The sequence below is a fragment of the Candoia aspera genome, chromosome 2 (assembly GCF_035149785.1).
Source record: "Candoia aspera isolate rCanAsp1 chromosome 2, rCanAsp1.hap2, whole genome shotgun sequence".
Classification (NCBI taxonomy): Eukaryota; Metazoa; Chordata; class Lepidosauria; order Squamata; family Boidae; genus Candoia; species Candoia aspera.
This window is the reverse complement of record NC_086154.1, coordinates 90709633-90728089: the sequence shown is the minus strand read 5'-3', so window position 1 is coordinate 90728089 and position 18457 is coordinate 90709633. Positions and strand designations below refer to the sequence as shown.

Sequence of the window (18457 nt, the reverse complement as noted above, 5' to 3'; positions counted from 1 at the left end):
ATGTATTGTTATTGAGTGAATACTTTTGGGGGGAGGGTGTTGGTCTTAATTGTGAATGTTTTAGTTAGCAGTTTCTCTGCTTCCTATTTTTATTATTCTTTTAGAATATTATTTATCACTTAAATAGTAAACGTATATATCTGATACCTCCTATTTTGTGTTTGCATAGAGTATAAATAACAAGCATGAAAACAGTTTGTGGTACTTGCCTCCCTGATGCATAGATTTATGAGAAAAATAGATCCATCAATAGTAAACCAATTTTTTTCTTTTAAGGTTTTTTCCCTTTCCTGTCCCATCTTCTCACTTTTACAAATAAGTTTATTCTTAAATATCTGAACAGAAGCCAGTGAGTTGGGCCCAAATAAAAACAAAGCATCCAACAGGATTAACTGGAAGAAACGTATTGAAGTATGTTCTTGATTTTATTTATGCAGATATGAGGTTAAGTATGTCTGAATGGTTAAGATCCAAACAAAATATTTTTGGTCATTGAAGATCAGCTTTTATGGCGAAATATACACATACAGTCTGGAAGAAGAAGAAAAAAAATATAGTCACCAGTACAGAGTCATAGAAAGAATTTATGTTTTTAATGTACAGTCATTAAAAGTAAGATCCTATTTTTTTTTTCCGGATGCCTCTATGTCCCCTGTCCTGAATTTTCACTGGATAACTGGTATCAGATATAGGGGTTCAACTGTTATTGCTTTCTAGGGAAAAGGAAAAGGACAGACTTTTAATAATAATAATAGCAGTCTGCTCATGTAACATTGGGTTTATCCTTTATTTTCCGCAATTCATTGTATTCTCAAACTGTAGAAAGTATAGCAGTAAGTGAGAAGAAGAAATACAGGTCCTCGACCTACAACCATTCATTCAGCAACCATTCAAATTTACAGTGGTGCTGAATTAAGGGACTTATGACCTGTGCCCGAAGTTACAGCCATTGCAATGCCCTCACAGTCATGTGATCGCAATCTGGGCCCTTGGCCAATCAGTTTGCATTTACGACTGGTTATCAAGCACCCCACAATCATGTGATCACCATTTGCAATCTTCTTTGCTGGCTTCCCCAGAGAGTCAATGGGGAAGCCAGCAGGGAAGGTCACAAGTCACCTGCCGAGAAGACTCCCTCTCGTCTCTGGGGGCTGGCTGAGAAGGCTCCATACTGAAATCTAACCAGGATTTCGGCATGAGGCATTTTCAGCCAGCCCCAGAGACGAGAGGGAGTCTTCTCGGCAGGCAGCAGCACCTTGCAACCTTCTCTTGGACATTGGCATGGAGGGAAGCCTCTCAACTCTGGGGACTGGCTCAACTCTAGGTTTGGATTTCAGCACGGAGCTTTTTCAGCCAGCCCCTCTTTGCTTCCCTCTCATCTCTGGGGGCTGGCTGAAAAAGGTCCGTGCTGAAATCCAAGCAGTTCTGAGGCCCTTGCCACCTGACCTGCACCACACCTCCACACACCCTCCCCGATGCTCCCATACACACCCATTCACCCCCTTGCTCCCTCCCCGCCTGGCAGTGCCTGGGGCTTGCAACTTCAAGTGAGCTTTCCCACTGACTTGATTGTGAGAAGTCAGAAGGAAGTTGCTTCACCTAACGACCAGGGCATTCGCTTAACAATAGCAACCAGGACTGCCAGGATTGCCATCGCTAAGTCATGTGGTCACATGAAATTTCACCCTAATGACCGCATGGCTTAGCAAGGAAAATTCTAGTCCCAGTTGTGGTCGTAAGTCAAGGACTACCTGTGCTGCTTCTTATCTACATAGGTAGATGTATTCAGTATTCTGGGAATCTGTTCATATTCTCAATTAAATGGTTTTAGTCTTTCTAATATTCTACATCCACTTGGCTTTTTATTCTCATTTTGATATTAGCTAAATTATTACCTAGGCAGTTATAGAACTAGTTTAATTGTGTAATGTACAAGTGAAGCCTCTACATTATGCTAGAACAACTTTTTTTTTTCATCTTTTCCTCTCTTTTTCCTTCTTTCCTCAAAATAGATGCGTTCCTAATAAAATGGCAGTATTTCTTCCTTTTTAGGGTGAATAGCAGAAGCTAAAATCCTGGTCTGAATTTTGTTGAAAATTATTTTGTAAGAAAAATAAATAAAAAAATAAAGCTCATATATTTTCAGTCTTTTTTTCTTTTCTGAGATATAAATACTGAAACATTTATGCTAACAAGATGCTAATGCAGCATAGTGCCAAAGTTTTCCTGTAAAATTAAAGGATTTTAGAAGTGAAACAAAAAAGAATTGTTACTGCATGTGGATGAATAGACATACACATAGACATGTTCTTCTCTCTTTCTCTGCCCCTCCCCCCAAAAATAAAAATAGAATGTTTTGGTCATGGAGCATAAAGAAATCTGAGAAAATGCTAGTATGGTCTAAGACAGGTACAAGAGAGCATTGTTATCAGGGTCCCCCCAAGTACTCTTGAAATACATTCACAGCAAGACCACTTTGCTAAATCATGCTATGATAGATTATAAGCCATTTCTAGACCAGTTTTTTTTTTGCAAAGCTTCATGTTTAAAACCAGGAAGGTATTATGGGTGGATGAGCTACATCTTGACTGTTAATAGCTTTAGGTAAGAGTTTATTTTATAGTAAATTTTAATATCAAAGACCTTCATACTTTTACCCAATTCCCTCATTGAATCAGGGAGGAACTAAAGGAAGCTAAAGCTGAGAAGGAGGTGGGATGTCCTTTTAGCCTCTGTAAATTAACATGAACACCAAAGTATGGTGTCCTTCTTCTCCAAGACTACTTCTCTTCATACTTGAAATTTACTGAATTTTATACATGTTATTCATTACTTTTCCCCTTCCTTTTCTTTACTAAGTTTAAAAAATAAACCAAGTCTCTTTGTATAAATAGGCATATTGGCTATTGAAACATTGAAATATTGTTGATAGCAATGAAATGGTCCGATTTCCTAGTTCTAATAATTTCAGACTGTAGCTTGTTCAAAAACAATAATATCTATGAAAGAAGTCATAATCTTGCCTTTCGTGTAAACTTTGTAACAATTTCTTATCTTTCTTTTAATGTAAAACAATGCAATAATGTAAAACAAAGATGTTTGTGCTAGCAAAAACTCTGCTTTAGTGGGCACAAACAGACGTATTGATTCATTAAATGTAGATAGGCAAAATGTATCATTTACATCTTCGACTGTGTTTTTACACCAACTGGTCTGTATCTCCCATGCTTTGTGTGTGTCTCTGTGTTTCTGATTGGATATTTTTCATTTTGGCATTAAATATGAATATAATAGCCTTTGGCTGCCAGGAATTGTCCAAATTAATACAGACTAAATCAATAACACCATAGAGACAAAAAGAATTTTACTGTTTGGCAGTTAATTAAGGGCATAACACTGCTAACTTCAAAAATTACACCCAAGATTAAGGCAAAGTCATTTACCATTTTGTACCTCAGAATATCTTATACTGTGTTCAAAGTCAGCAGTTTGGTCATGCAATGTACAAATATATCTGTTCACAGTGTTGCTTCAGGAAACATGTATTTTATCATTTGTTTTTGTCTTGACAACATTATCTTTGCTAATATTTATAAAACTTTTCTTTCAAAGTATGTGTTCATTTAGAATTGGCCACACAGCCAATGCATTGGCCAAACAGCCAATAATATAGGCTGAAACGTGAACTTTAAAGAGATACCACTGTTTACAAGTTTTCCCTAATTATATAATTGGCATGATTTGTATGCTAAAATTTGGCATGTATGCTAAAATTTGGCATGTATGCTAACAATTGGAATGATTTGTATGCTAAAATTTCTGATAATCAGATTTATGAGTGCCAGATGCTATGGATGGTACAATGAGTAATGTAACAATAACAGGATTACTGCCTCAACCTCTGTAGCTGAGCATACATATGATTGCTGTTTGACAGACTGGTATATTTGTCTATAGTCTCCATATATCAATCTGAGCCAAGATAAAAATTCACCTAGTGTATGTGAAATATGTAGGATGTAATAGAGGTAGTTAGGAATTGTACATGGAAACCTGCAATTGTGCTATAATAGAAATGGCTGATTTTAGTCCTGTCATTCTTTGTGATCCATATCAAGTTCTCTCTTCTTACTCTACATTAAAAATATGCATCTGCTAGCTATGTATTGAACATGCAGTATGGGGATAGCCAACCAGCATCTTGAACCAGTTGTGATCATATGGCCAATCGTCTAATTTCAATAACTCACAAGAAATTAGTTCAAGCCCTTGATAAGAGAATAGTAAGAAAGGGTCGGAAAGAGACTGAGAGGGAGGGTCAGAATGAGTTTCACAGATGGAATGGGTGTTCCCACCAACATTTGCTTCTGCACTACCCACTGCTTACTTTAACCATGCTTAACATCTGGCTGAAGTAGATTATCCCTGATGGAATGTAGTCTTTGACAGAAAACAAAAGTGTTGCCATTCCCTGGTATACTATGACTGAGAAAACAAGCCCAGGGAAGTGAAGAAACAATTAGAAGGATTGATCCCTCCTTTTAGCAGTTATGATAAAGGAATTGGATAGGTGAGAGAAATAAGGCAGGAAGATAAGAACAGCTTCATGTTAGGGCTGTGCAAAACATTCAAAGGGCATTTGCACAGTGCCAGTCCTTAGACTCTTAAAAGCGGCTGTGTTCTCCTGAAGGTCTGGCATGATGCTTCAGCATTTTCCCAGGTCATCTCCACAGGCATGCTTGACTGGAAGTGTGGGTTCATTTATTGATAAAAGCATTTGATACTGTTTTTGGACTCAACTGGGGGTGGGGGAAAATATTTAAAGTTTTAAAGTCCAAAGGACAAAAGCATTAAAATAGTCTGTACATTAAAATTTCTAAAAGTTTCACTGCTCACCTAAATGCCATCAAGGATAGGACCTATTTCACCTCCTGCAAGACACAATTTCCTTATTGACATGCCACAGAAATGGCTCTTATTCATTCATTCATTCATTCATTCATTCTTCAAATTTCTATCACCACCCATCTCTCCCAAAAAGAGGACTCTGGGCAGTTTTAGGAATAGAATTTGTGTTTTGCTAGGTTATAGTGCTGTCAAGATTTTACATGTTTTATTGACAAAATCTTAATATTTGCTGCATTAGATTTGCTTGACATAGTGGACTAGGTTACTTGTCCCAATAGATGGAAATGTAGACAGCCATCTGTTCACCCAGGAAACCAATATGTGGCAACTCTGATACACTGTCTTCTTTAGAAATATCAACTTGACAAACTAGATTTACTACTCTCCCAATTTATTCAGGGTACAGCTGATCTTTCTGGAAAATCCTGTATTTGTGTGATGGAAAATCTTTAAAGAACGTCTTTTGCAGGATTAGTGAAATAGCTGTCTCAGGATTATGAAGGCACAGCTGGGCATTTTTACTTAAAAAATATTTTAAAGCCAGAATTGTTTCCGTTGTGCACACAGCCTAATTGTTTCCCTCACCACCAGAGCTCAGCTGTGAATGACTTTATTGTCATATTATACTAAGCCAAAATGTGACTTGTTTTGTTTTGGTTTAGCATGTCATACAAATCTAGATTACATACAGTTTCCCAAAGACTCCAGCAATGTTTTAGGGTTGCTATTAGATGATTTGCTTCACAAAAGTGATCTATTAGTCTTTGTGTTATGGTGCTGTCTCTTAAGCGGCAATCCTATATGCAAATGCCCATCAAAAGAGTGAGATAGGATTTGCTTCTGAGTCATAGGCTTCCACTGTAATTAATTAAGGCTGAAGTAGTATTTGGGCTAACTTCTGGGAAAAGAAAAGTTGTTTTCTAATCAAGCTTGGTTCCTAGTGACCTACATGGAAACATCCATGCAGGGCTTTTTTTTAGCGAGATGCAGAAATGTTTGCCATTGCCGTATTGCAGCAATGGGGATCGGAGCAGATGGGAGGACTAAACCTGTCTGAACAACACTTGCCTTCCTTACCCTCCCCACTCCCTCCCTCCCCAGAGCCCTCTTGTGTTTAGTTAGCTTGCCCTTTTCTCTGATTGGTGTGATGATTAGGGATGAGTAACCTTCTCCCAGTTTTGCTTGTTTTTGGTGTTATTTCCCCAGGGGAAAAAAAATGTTCCAAATAATTTTGCTTCTATCAAAAGAGTTTCATAGTGGCATAAATATGTCATATTGAAAAAGAATCTAAACTTTCTCAACTTTATTTTAGAAGAAAGGATAGAGGAAAAATCCCCAGTGGATAAAAGTGTCAAGGAGGACATTCACTGAAATGTATTTTTCATAGCATCATTTTTAATGAAAATTTTTATTCAAAAGGGGTCAGTCAAGTTTATGCCATCAAAATAGTGCTCAGTTCAGCCAAAATGACCTTCACTGCATGTTTTGCATGAAATATAGGTGTAACAGAGTGCAAAAGACTACTTCAGACCTGGGAGCGTTTGAATTTTTTATTAGCACCTTATTTTCATGGCAGGAGATCATACTTTCTGACTTTTTCTCATACTGGCTACAGGTAGCACTTTAAGAATGGGTCCTACCTGGCAAAATCACAATAGATACAATGGCAATTGTGAGAATATAAATCAAACTTTTATAAGTGCAAGCCACGTGAATTTAAATTATGCAGATTAACCCAGAGCTGTGGAATATGCAGGGAATTTGAAAAAGCTTCCTGAAAAAAGGCAATGGCAAACTACTTCAGTACTATGCTCAGATAATTACTGGGATGTATTCATGAAATCATCTGGAATTCAAACTCAGCTCCAGATCAGCTTTACACCTGCACTTAGTATTAGAGAGAGAGCGAACAGTACTGTATTGTATTCAAGGTCTGGATATTTTAAAATAAGAATCTTTATGCAGATTTAGCTTAACATAAGTAAAATTTACTATTATGAGTCCTCTTTGCATACAGCCACAAATAAAGCTCTTTTTTTTTCTTCCAGAATTTATTCTGCCCTTTTAGTCTAAGTTTTAGATTGAGTTACCCTATAGTTTATCCAGAGCATTTGGCAATATTGACCTGAATTCAGGAGTGTGCCACAAACATTTCGTTGAGAAATGCAAATCTTGCTGTCACTCAGAAGGATTGTTAGAAGTTGCTCTGAAGGTCCTAAGGGAAAACTATTTTTCTTTGTTTTAGAAAAAATTAAGATCAAGTATAAGTCTCATCCGTCAAATTCAGTACCACAAGTGCAGTTGCACTAGGATTCCTCCATAGGAACGTGGAGGAAGAGATTCTGGCAGTCCCTAATAGAAGATTAAGCCTGAGTAGAGCTCTGAAGGTGGGGATCAGAGTCTTTTCTCACAGCTGTGTGTTACTAGATCTGATGTTTGAACTGGTACTAGAATGATTTGATTTAGTGCTTGATAATCCCTCCTTAGCCCCCACCCTCCACCTGCGCTTGCTTGAGTACAGGGCTTAGCTCATTACCTGACCATGAGTCTCATTGGCCAGTGAATGATTCAACATCTCCCCTTGACCCCTGCTCTGCAGGTTGCTACCTGGGGATTGACTGCTTAAGTCTTTACCACTCCTAGAGCAGGATAGTGGCAGTGAACGAGGTGTGAATGTATGTGTGATTGAGGCAATGTCTACTTCCCCAGCAAAGCAGAAAATATGTGACAATTCAGAGAAGGCTCTTTTTCCCCCACACTGGTCTTTTATTGCACTTTTAAAATTATTATTATTATTATTATTATTATTATTATTATTATTATTATTATTATTATTACAAATATAGGATTTTCTTACTATGTAGGAAAAATACAATACAAATGCAAGTACAAGTTTCAAATAATGGAGAGGGATGAGTTAACTGCTTTCACAGCCAGATGTGCCCAGAGACAGTTGTTCCTTTCTGCCATAGGTTATGGGAATGCCCAAATTTGAGAATGGTCCATTTCTGCAGACAGTATTAAATAATGACATTGTGGCCCTTGTCTTTCTAGGAAAGAAGCAACCTATGGCACTCCAGATGTTGCTAACTACAACTCTCAATATCCCTAGGAAATAGGGCTCATGGTGAGGGATGCTGGGTATTATTTTAAATGATGTCTGGACTGCCAGCTGTTGTCTATTCTTGTTCCAGAAGCTTGTAGCATGACTGATCTCCTGGTTTTTCATTCTCTCTGTATCCTCCATGGTATTAGTTACAGGGGCTTAGTGCCATGAGTACTGATGGCGAGCAGGAGGGGGCCTCTATCCAGGGGGGAAAATGCATGCGTAGTACTGAGGAATTAAGCAGCCATTCAAAGAGACACAGATCAGACCCGCCTTAACTTTTGGGGTTTATCTGTCTGGGTTTTTCCACGTTTCTTCAGTTTGTTAGGATTCTGTCTTATGTAGCAGCAATAAACACTAGAGACCTACTCCTCATCTCAGTGTGATTCCTGACTGTTAGGACATCAGTCCTAACAAACTCCTACTCCCATCGAAAGAGGGAGGAACAAAGAAAAATAAAGGAGAGACATTTGGAACATGTCTTCGGAAAACCAGGAAATTCGGCAAGCCATCCAACAATTGGCAGCAGCCCTGCAACAAAACCACCAACAAGTAGATTTCCAGATCAATACATTACAAGCAGCCATGCTACAGCAGTTACAACAACCAGCTCCGATTAACCCACAACCGGTGCCAGCAGCAGCAGCAGCTCCACCAGTAGTCTTGAGATCCCAGGGCAGTCTACCAGAGAAGTTTGGAGGAGAAGCAGGACAGTTGAGGACCTTTCTAACACAGTGCACAATGTTCTTCGACGACAGGCCGGCAGAGTTTCCCACAGACAGAACCAGAGTCATCTTCATTCTAAGTCTGCTAAAGGGACCAGCAGCCAAATGGGCTATTCCCACGGTGGGACATTGTCATTCTCAATGACTACCAGAATTTTCTGGCAGGGTTCCAAGCACACACTGACGACCCAATCAGAGAGGTCACTGCCAGCCGGGAAATTTGGAAGCTCAAGCAAGGCAACAAGAGAGTGGGAATCTACATTGCTGAATTCAAGTTGTTAGCAGGAGGTCTGGACTGGAATGAGAGTGCCTTGAAAGACCAATTCAAACAGGGGCTGGATGAAGAAATTAAGAATGAATTAGTGCGCCAGGGAACACCAGCTACCCTAGAAGCCTTATATCAGTTGTCTGTGGTCATAGATGCCAGGCTAGAAGAGCTCAGACAGATGCAGCCGAGGAGAGGCAGGGGCCTCAGGACGCTTCCAGGATTTCTAGCTCTCTCCTCAGCATTTCCTTACTCAGGACCAGAGGAGCCGATGCAGACTGGGGCAAGCAGGGGGCTTACTTTCAAGGCTGAGAGACAGAGAAGGAGAGAGAGAGCCCTCTGTTTCTACTGCGGAGTCCAGGGGCACATGGTGAGAGCTTGCCCAGCGAGAAGCCAAGCAAAATCCCTAAGAGCCCCAGGGCAAGCAGCTGAAACAAGAGCCACCTCCGCCTCTACTTCCAACCAGGGAAACTCTGTCAGTCTCCCTCCACAGAGCTCAGCAGGGAGACCATCAATCAATTAAGAAGGGCTCATTCCGAGGATTCCAGGCAATCCTTTTACTACTTACCAGTAATAATGCACGTAAACCCAGAGCACCAGGTCAAGCTAGAGGCCCTCAAGGATTCCGGAGCTTCCACCAATTTTATTGATGTGCAGACCATACAAGACTTCAACATCCCGACCATAGAATTGCCACATCCCATAGAAGTGGAGACCATTGACGGCCAGCCCCTCAAGGCAGGACCAATTAGAAGGTTCACAGAACCTTTGCAGCTAACAATGGGAGACCACACTGAGTGGATCCAACTTTATGTTACGGCATCACTTAATGTGCCTATAGTCCTGGGCACACCTTGGCTGAAGATCCACAACCCATTGTTGAACTGGACTACGGGAGCAATCTCCTTCCCAGCTAAGGAATGCCAGCACAAGATTCAAGCCGCTTTCCTCTCTCCAGCAACCAACACAGTCACAGAAGCAGGGGAGGTCCAGTTGCCAGCCAAGTATGCAGATTTCACAGATGTTTTCAGCAAACAAGAGGCCACAGCACTACCCCCCCCCCCCATAGGGACTGTGATTGCACCATTGAGTTGATACCAGGAGCCAAGATTCCAGCAAGGAAACAATATCCCATGTCCCCCAAGGAACTAGCCACCTTAAAGGATTACTTGGATTCTAATCTCCAAAAGGGTTTCATTCGACCATCTACTTCCCCAGCGTCTGCTCCTACCTTCTTCGTACCAAAGAAGCCTGACCCATTGGCACCGGCAAACCAGGAGGCACCCATGAGAGTGGTACATGATTTCAGTTCCCTCAATAAACTCACAAAAAAAAGAAAATTATCCCATGCCGATAATATCTGATCTGCTGGATCGCTTACAGAAAGCACACATTTTTACTAGGTTGGACCTCAGGAATGAGTACAATCTGATCCGGATGAAAGAGGGGCATGAATATCTGACTGCCTTCGACACCAGGTTTGGTAAATTTGAGTACCTTGTTTTGCCCTTTGGCTTGTCTAATATTTGGCCATATTTTCCCGATTTATGAATCAAATTTTCTCTGAGTTACTAGATAAGTATCTGGTCATTTATCTAGATGACATACTAATTTTCTCTGAGGATGCTACAACTCATGTAACCCATGTACATAATGTCTTACAAAGACTGAGAGAGAACAAGCTGTTCGCCAAGCTAGAGAAATGTGCCTTCGATTTAACTGAATTACATTTCCTGGGCTATAAAGTATCAACAGAACACATATCCATGGATCCTTCTAAGGTCCAGGCAATTCTCTCTTGGCAACCCGCCCGAAAAGTGAAAGATGTACAAAGGTTCCTAGGGTTCTGCAATTTTTACAGGAGGTTCATAAAAAATTTAGTGACAGGGCTAAACCCCTCACACAGCTTTTGAAGAAAGGATCAAAATTCATTTGGGGGGAGAGGGAGCAAGCAGCATTCTGAGAATTCAAGCAACTCTTTGCATCCCTGCCGCTGTTAAAACACCCTGATCCCATGAAGCAATTCATAATGCATTCAGATGCTTCCGATATTGCCATTGGGGTGGTGTTATTGCAATATACAAACAAAACCGAGAATACATTGCTTCCTTGTGCCTTTTTTTCACACATGCTCTCACCAGCAGAGAGAAACTATGATGTTTTTAACGAGTTGCTAGCAATTAAAGCAGCATTTCAAGAGTGGAGGCACTGGCTAGAAAGTGCAACCTTTCCTGTGAAAGTTTGCACCGATCACAAGAATTTACAGCTTCTACAAAACGCCAGATCCCTCACCCCACGCCAAATCAGATGGAGCCAGTTTTTCTCCCGTTTCAATTTTGTTATTTCTTATGTTCCCGGGGCGCAGAACTGTTTGGCAGATGCCCTGTCTCGATCCATTCAGGCAACCCCCGCTACTCACCAGGAGGTACAGGCTACTATATTACAACCTCACAAATTTCAGCAGTCTATGAGGGGGAACCAGACAGAGATTTTAGCAGCAGGCAGACAAGCAGAGGACCTATTTACAAGAGTCAGACCTCAACAGCAACAAGACCCATATGCCAGGGCCAGGATGGATGACCTCCAGAGGGCCCCGCAAGACACTGCCTCACCATTCAATGTGGAGGCAGGAATCCTCTGGCATAGTGGGCGATTATACATTCCCCCCTCATTGAGAGAAGAAGTACTGAGACTTTGCCATGACCATCAAACGGCAGGCCACGGAGGTGTTTTCAAAACTCTCCATAGAACTCTGAGAGACTACTGGTGGCCTAAGATGACTGCAGACATAAAGGGCTATGTGGCTTCTTGTCATACCTGTAGATGAGCCAAGCCTCTCCCAGGGAAGCCCACAGAACTCTTGCAACCCCTACCCACCCCCAGTCAGCCTTGGGATACAATCTCCATGGATTTCATCACTGATTTACACCTGGTCCAGGGGCTGACTTCCATACTAGTGGTGGTGGACCTTTTCACTAAAATGGTGCATTTTATTCCTTGCAAGGGCCTCCCATCTGTGCAAGCCACAGTGCAGTTGTTCATGGACCATGTTTTTAGGTATAGAGGCATGGTAAATAACTTGGTGAGTGACAGAAGCCCTCAGTTCACTTCCAGGTTCTGGAGGGCGCTTTTTCAGTCATTAGGGGTCCAGATCCACCTATCATCATCGCATCATCCGGCTAGTAACGGGCAAGCTGAGAAAATTAACCAATGGTTACAGCAGTATCTCAGGTGTTACACCACTTATCAGCAAGACAATTGGCCAGCCCTACTCCCCATGGCAGAATTTACATATAATAATTCTGTGCAGGCCTCTACCAAGATGTCTCCTTTCCAAGCACTCTACGGGGTTAACCCTCGGGTGTTGCCCACCTCCTCCCAGCAGGGAGCTGTTCCAGCCACGGCTGATTTTCTTAAAGAGCAACAAGCTGCACAGGAGTTGTTAAAGGAGCAGCTGAACAGGGCAAAGAGTGCTTACAAGAGAGCTGCAGATGCTCACAGACAAGAGGGGCCAGCGATTGCAGTAGGAGACAAAGTGTGGCTCTCTACCAAGTTTTTGACCTCTACCAGACCCTCCAAGAAGTTGGACTCTAAGTTTGTGGGCCCTTTCACTGTGGTACAGCAGATAAATCCAGTGGCTTATCGCTTAAAGCTGCCAGCATCCATGAAAATCCATCCAGACTTTCATAGAGGCTTGCTAGCCAAAGACCCTCCCCCAAGTGCCTTGCGATCACAAATACCCCCCCCCCCCTCCAGTAATTGTGGAGGGGGAGGAAGAATACGAGGTTGAGGAAATTCTGGACTCTAGGAGGAGGGTAAGGGACATCCAATATTTCATACACTGGAAAGGGTACCCTGAGGAAGAGCACACGTGGGAGAATGCCAGAGATGTGCATGCACCAATGCTGGTTCATCAATTCTATCAGCTTTTCCCTCACAAACCCAAGCCTTGCACTCTACCAGAGATTCCTCACTTGGCTGAGCAAGCAGAGGAATCCCAAGCAGAGGAGTTCGTAAGTTTGCAGTTTCCACCCCTGCCTGAAGCCTTGACACCAGTAACAGAGGAGGGGGGGAACCGCAGCCCTCCACCTCGGGCTTGCATTTCCCAATGGGGAGGGGGGATGACTCCTGTAATTATCTAGCTATTTTCCAGCGGTGGCCACCTGGGCCAGAAGAGTTATCAGACCTGGAGAGCAACACTGATTCGTCCTTGGAGGAGTTTTCCTTTGAAGACTTTCCATCGTTGCCCAGTTCCCATGGGAGCTTAGAAGGAGACATAGACTCTTATCAAGCCTCTGGAAGGGAGGGGGCTGAAATGGAATGTGAATCTGGAGGGGAGGGTGATGTCATGAGTACTGATGGGGAGTAGGAGGGGGCCTCTATCCAGGGGGGAAAACGCATGCGTAGTACTGAGGAATTAAGCAGCCATTCAAAGAGACACAGATCAGACCCGCCTTAACTTTTGGGGTTTATCTGTCTGGGATTTCCCATGCTTCTTCAGCTTGTTAGGATTCTGTCTTACGTAGCAGCAATAAACACTAGAGATCTCCTTCTCATCTCAGTGTGATTCCTGACTGTTAGGACACTTAGCATCTGGTTCATATACAGTCCTCATGGTTTCAGTAGAATTAACATTCTGGGTTGATTCTATCCTGAAATAGACCAGTCTGCAAAAGCAGAGTCATTTGTTTTGGCCTTTTCCAACTACAGAACCCTGATTTAATCTAACCTTTATTTAAATGGTGGATCTACCTGAAGTTAAGTAAAATAAATTTAAGGAGGCAAAAGTTGCTATACAACAAGAAATAGTGATTTAATCTAACCTTAATTTAAATGGTGGATCTACCTGAAGTTAAGTAAAATAAATTTAAGGAGGCAAAAGTTGCTATACAATAAAAAATAGTACTTTTTCATCCTTGCTTTGAAGTGAAATCTGAGGCTACTAATTTAAGTGCTAGTCAAATCAATACACTTGAGCAGTTCTCTACAAATTTGTATTAGCTTTCTAAAAAAAGTAGTTAGCTATTTAATTTGTTTTCATAATTTGACCTAAATGTTTTATTAATAATTTAATGGCATTTCTCTTTGATAATATATACTTCTAAAGTGACCTATTATTTATAGCTACTAGTGTAATAAAAGTTGCTGCTCATAAAAATGTGCAAGACAACTAGACAATTAGTTGAGTATTTCATTGAAATTCTTGTTTAAAAGGATGTTTTTCTGAAGCTACAAAAAGTGCATTTAAGCATTATTACTAACACAAACTTTTGAATCTTAATTTTCTTCTGCAATTGTCAATATTTGATGACATTTTTTGTGCCTCATATGGTGAAAGTCTCTCAAATAGATACAACAAATGTTAAGAAGTTAGAAACTAAAGTCATCAAATTACTTATAACCTCCTTAAGAATGAATGAATCCCAATGACTTCCGGTGGAGACATCGCGGACTGAACAGCTATGCCTGAGGGCTTAGCAGGACGAGCTGACAACGCGGCAATTCTTTTCAGGCTCAGGCAGGTTTTCCTGAAGACCAGGGGTGTTCTCCGGATAAAGGAAAACACCTGGAATCACCTCATTTGTTCTCCAGATGGCTGCTTGCAGCCAGAAGATATCAAACAACATTTTGCATTCAGTTGGTAAGAGCTAGCAGGGAGGCTGGGACATCATCATTTTCCAAGCTGCACTGTAGCCTTAAAGGGACATTAAGACCAGCCACCCCATTTCTAAATAAATACACACACACACACACACACACGTACCCTAAGAGAGGATTTCTACAGCAAGGAGAAGCTGGTTCTCTTGGTGCTTATCATTATTTTGGGTATTACTTTATTTATTTATTTATTAAGTTTTGGACTTCATTCTCCTTCCAAATATTAAGGAGGATTGGGAGTAAACAATTGTCTTTCTGTTATTATTTTTGTACTAAATTTGAAGACATTAACATTTTCCTACATGTTGAATTGGCTGATTTGAACTTTCAGCTTTCTGCTTCTACTTTCCCTTGGGAACTGTCTGCTTATCTAACTCTCACTTTGTGTAAACACATTTTGGAACTTTTCCATATCTTCGGCTTTTGCTGGTTAAGCTCCTAGGGGGTACCATAATCTACCGTGTGAGACATGGAAGATCTTAAACAGATTTTTTTCTGACTTCCACCAAGATTTTAAACAGATTCTTTCTGACTCCTATCAAGCTTTAATGCAAGACATTCAGGACATCATGGAAAATATGAGGTCTGAAATGTTTCATCTGGTTGGGGATGTCGTGGATGAAACTGAGGAATTGAACAGTGGCAGAAATGTTTCTTCTAAGAGTGAGATTGAGGTTTCTATTGAGATATGGCTCCAGGCTAGAAACCAGGAGACAGAGAGTTCTAGTCTTGCCTTAGGCATGAAAGCTGGCTGGGTGACCTTGGGCCAGTCACTCTCTCTCAGCCCAACTCATCTCACAGGGTTGTTGTTGTGGGGAAAATAGGATGAAGGAGTATTAAGTATGTTCACCGCCTTGAGTTATTTATAAAACTAATAAAGGTGGGATAATAAATAAATAAATAAATAAATAAATAAATAAATAAATAAATAATCGGATGAAGACTGGATAGTGGAGTTGGAGAAATTTAAGGGAGAGAGAGGTCTGCAAGCACCAAGTGAAATTGACTTCCTGGTGGAATGCCATGAAAATGAAGGGGTTATTATGTATGGGAGGTTTTCTGAAGAGAAGTTGGAGTTTTTTGGGGGGGGGGCAGTTGGGCTGTTCGATTTTCCTAAGAAAAAGGCTCTGTGCACATTGTGGGGATATGTAAATACTCTGGTTTATTTTGAAGTGGGATAAGGGTTAAGTAATGTTTATCTGGATTGCTTTCAGGGTTTGGCTGATGTTATTTGTCTTTAAGGATTTGGGTTAAGATTATTAGGGTAAAAATGCTTTGGTTTTGGGTTTATTAGGATTAACATTATTAAAACTGTTGTACTATTATAATGGCAGGCAATTTATGTGCTTTTTAGTTTGGTTTTTAGTAGTAGTTTGATTTTTAGTATAGTAGACAGAAATGTATAGAGTAGTAGTAGGACGGGAATAATTAAATAAGTGCTATCTTTTGTTGTTTAGGAGGTTTATATGAATTATTTTTTCTTTATTTTAGTATGAGGGGAGGGAGTAACTGTACTTAGTGATTTTTATAATGTGCCAAAGTGGAATGATTTATAGAAATAATGTGGTTTTCGTTTAATCTAGAGTAAGAGATTGATTATGGAAAAAAAATTGTATATCCTTGCTGTTAAAAGTTGGAATTCACATCTTTCTGTAACTTTGAAAAAAAAAAAAATCTCTTCTTTTTTCACATCTTTTTAGTTTTTTTTCTTTTTTGTAGTTTTTTTCCCCCATAGTTTTTATCTGTTTTGAAACTTCATAAAATTCTTATAAAACAAACAGAATGAAATGAATCCCATCTTCCCTTTCCAAATCAATAGCTAAGTTTTGGTGTAAATATATCACCTCATTATGTGGAAAAATGTCTGGAGCTCACACTATCTCCCTTCATACCATCATTTCCCTCCTCCATTCTTGGTGCGCTAAAATTCAGTAACTATTGTTGCCTGTTGTATTCTGGATAGTGAATGTGATATGACCAGACTCAAAACAGTCAGGATCTGAAACCACAGCTCAAAGGTCCTCCTCGCTTATTCCAATCCTATCAACATAGTTTATTGGCTAGATATAATGGCAAAGTGTGATTAATTGACCCTGGGAATGTTGAATTGTGTGATATCATGAAGGGAGAAGGAACCCATTTGGTACATGGGTATTGGACTTATTGGATTTATGCACGTCTGACCCTGATCAATATATAGATTTATCCATCCCAATACATTTTTTTTTTTTGGTCTTTATTTGTATTTGTCTAAGACTGCAATAAATTATAATTGATTGATTGCTCTTTATTGCCTGTCTGGTGGTGTCAAGTCACAATGCTGCAGTGAAAGGATAAATGACGTACAGTGGAATTCCTTGGTCAAGATTGTAAAACTAGCAACTCCTTCATCTTGCTATTGTAATACTTCCTTCTCTGTCATCATCATAGGAACCCTTTCCTGACTTTGAGTATTGTAAAGCTTATTTAGACCTCACCCTCATATATTTCCTTCTTCTAGAATCATCCCCCTGTCTTCTTTGCCTTAAGCCACCAACCCTTTCCTTCATTCTTATTTCCTCTCCCTCTTCTCTTGCTGTATCCTTCAAGGAAACTGGCAGATAAAGATGCATTGAGCACTTTCTGGTCCATTGGTGTTGGAACTGCTTTTGAGCACAAGTTACGTATTTGTCTTAGATGACAGGCAATTTCACATCTGATTTCTTTAAGATCTCTCCAGTGATTATCAGCTGGATCAAGTAATCTATTTTCCTCTGTAGATAAGTCATAGAATTTGAATTTCCATTACCAATATTTGACTGTTCTTCAAATTTCCTCTCTGAAAAAAAGTAATTCAGAACCAAGTATCAGTTTTACAACAGCAAAGACAAATGTAACATAGCACCCCAATTTTCTTTCACTGTCTTCTATCTAATGTTTCACTCACCTCAACCTAATCAATTCCTTACTTCTGATATATATTTATACTGTATCCTGATGTATATTTGTTGACTCTGAAGTTACTAGGAATGCATTCTCTTTCTCTCTCAACTTTCTTCATTTACATTTGCTTTGCCAAAGTTTAGGTCAGGGAGATATGCTGGGACATCTGGGAGGGCCTTTTGTTAGGGGGCTTCATCAAAACCTTTCCTTTGGACAGAGCTGGTTCAGGGCTTGTGATCCTCTGTAACATATCAGTACTGGAGTCTAGAATGTATGACATTTATCTACATTAAGCATTACTGGGTTTAACTTATCCAGTGTAAAATAAATCAAACTTAAGTTTTTTGATCTACTGTCAAAAGCAAGATGTTGGCTCTCCTCCAGTTTCTATTTGCTCCTTGTGCTCCTTTATTGTAAGGATCCTGTGGCTGTTTTATTTGTGTGAACTTGTATGTTTGCATACAAGAGTGAAAGGTGAAGGACACTGATTCATTGGGCTACTAAAGCATCCTTTATTTCACGGACATCTCAGATGATGTTTCACTCTGCAGTTTCCTGGGTTGATAGTGACCCACAGCTTGAAGACTTTCATGTTTCTCCACTTCTGTATTAAAAATGGTTTCACCACAGTCCTCAGAGCTTTATGCCATCAATTCTGCTTCGATTTTGCTTGGATGTTAGTAGCACCGCTATGCTTTGAGAACTGAAGCCTATTAATATGCTAATGTTGCCTTTGGTTTTCCTGCCTTAAAGAGACACTTTTGATGCTGGGTCAAAATGTCTTTATCTCTTACAAACTCCTAGAAATTAAAAGAATAAAATATGCACTGTGACATTTTCATTGTGTGTGGGTGTGCATGCACACGCAGTATG

At 40.3% G+C, this 18457-nt stretch overlaps 1 protein-coding gene across 1 annotated transcript in view; it reads left to right on the top strand.

Moving 5' to 3' along the window:
- The window catches only part of DOCK2 (dedicator of cytokinesis 2), a 289582-nt gene that overhangs the window by 125724 nt on the left and 145401 nt on the right, over positions 1-18457 (top strand). The window lies entirely within an intron of this gene.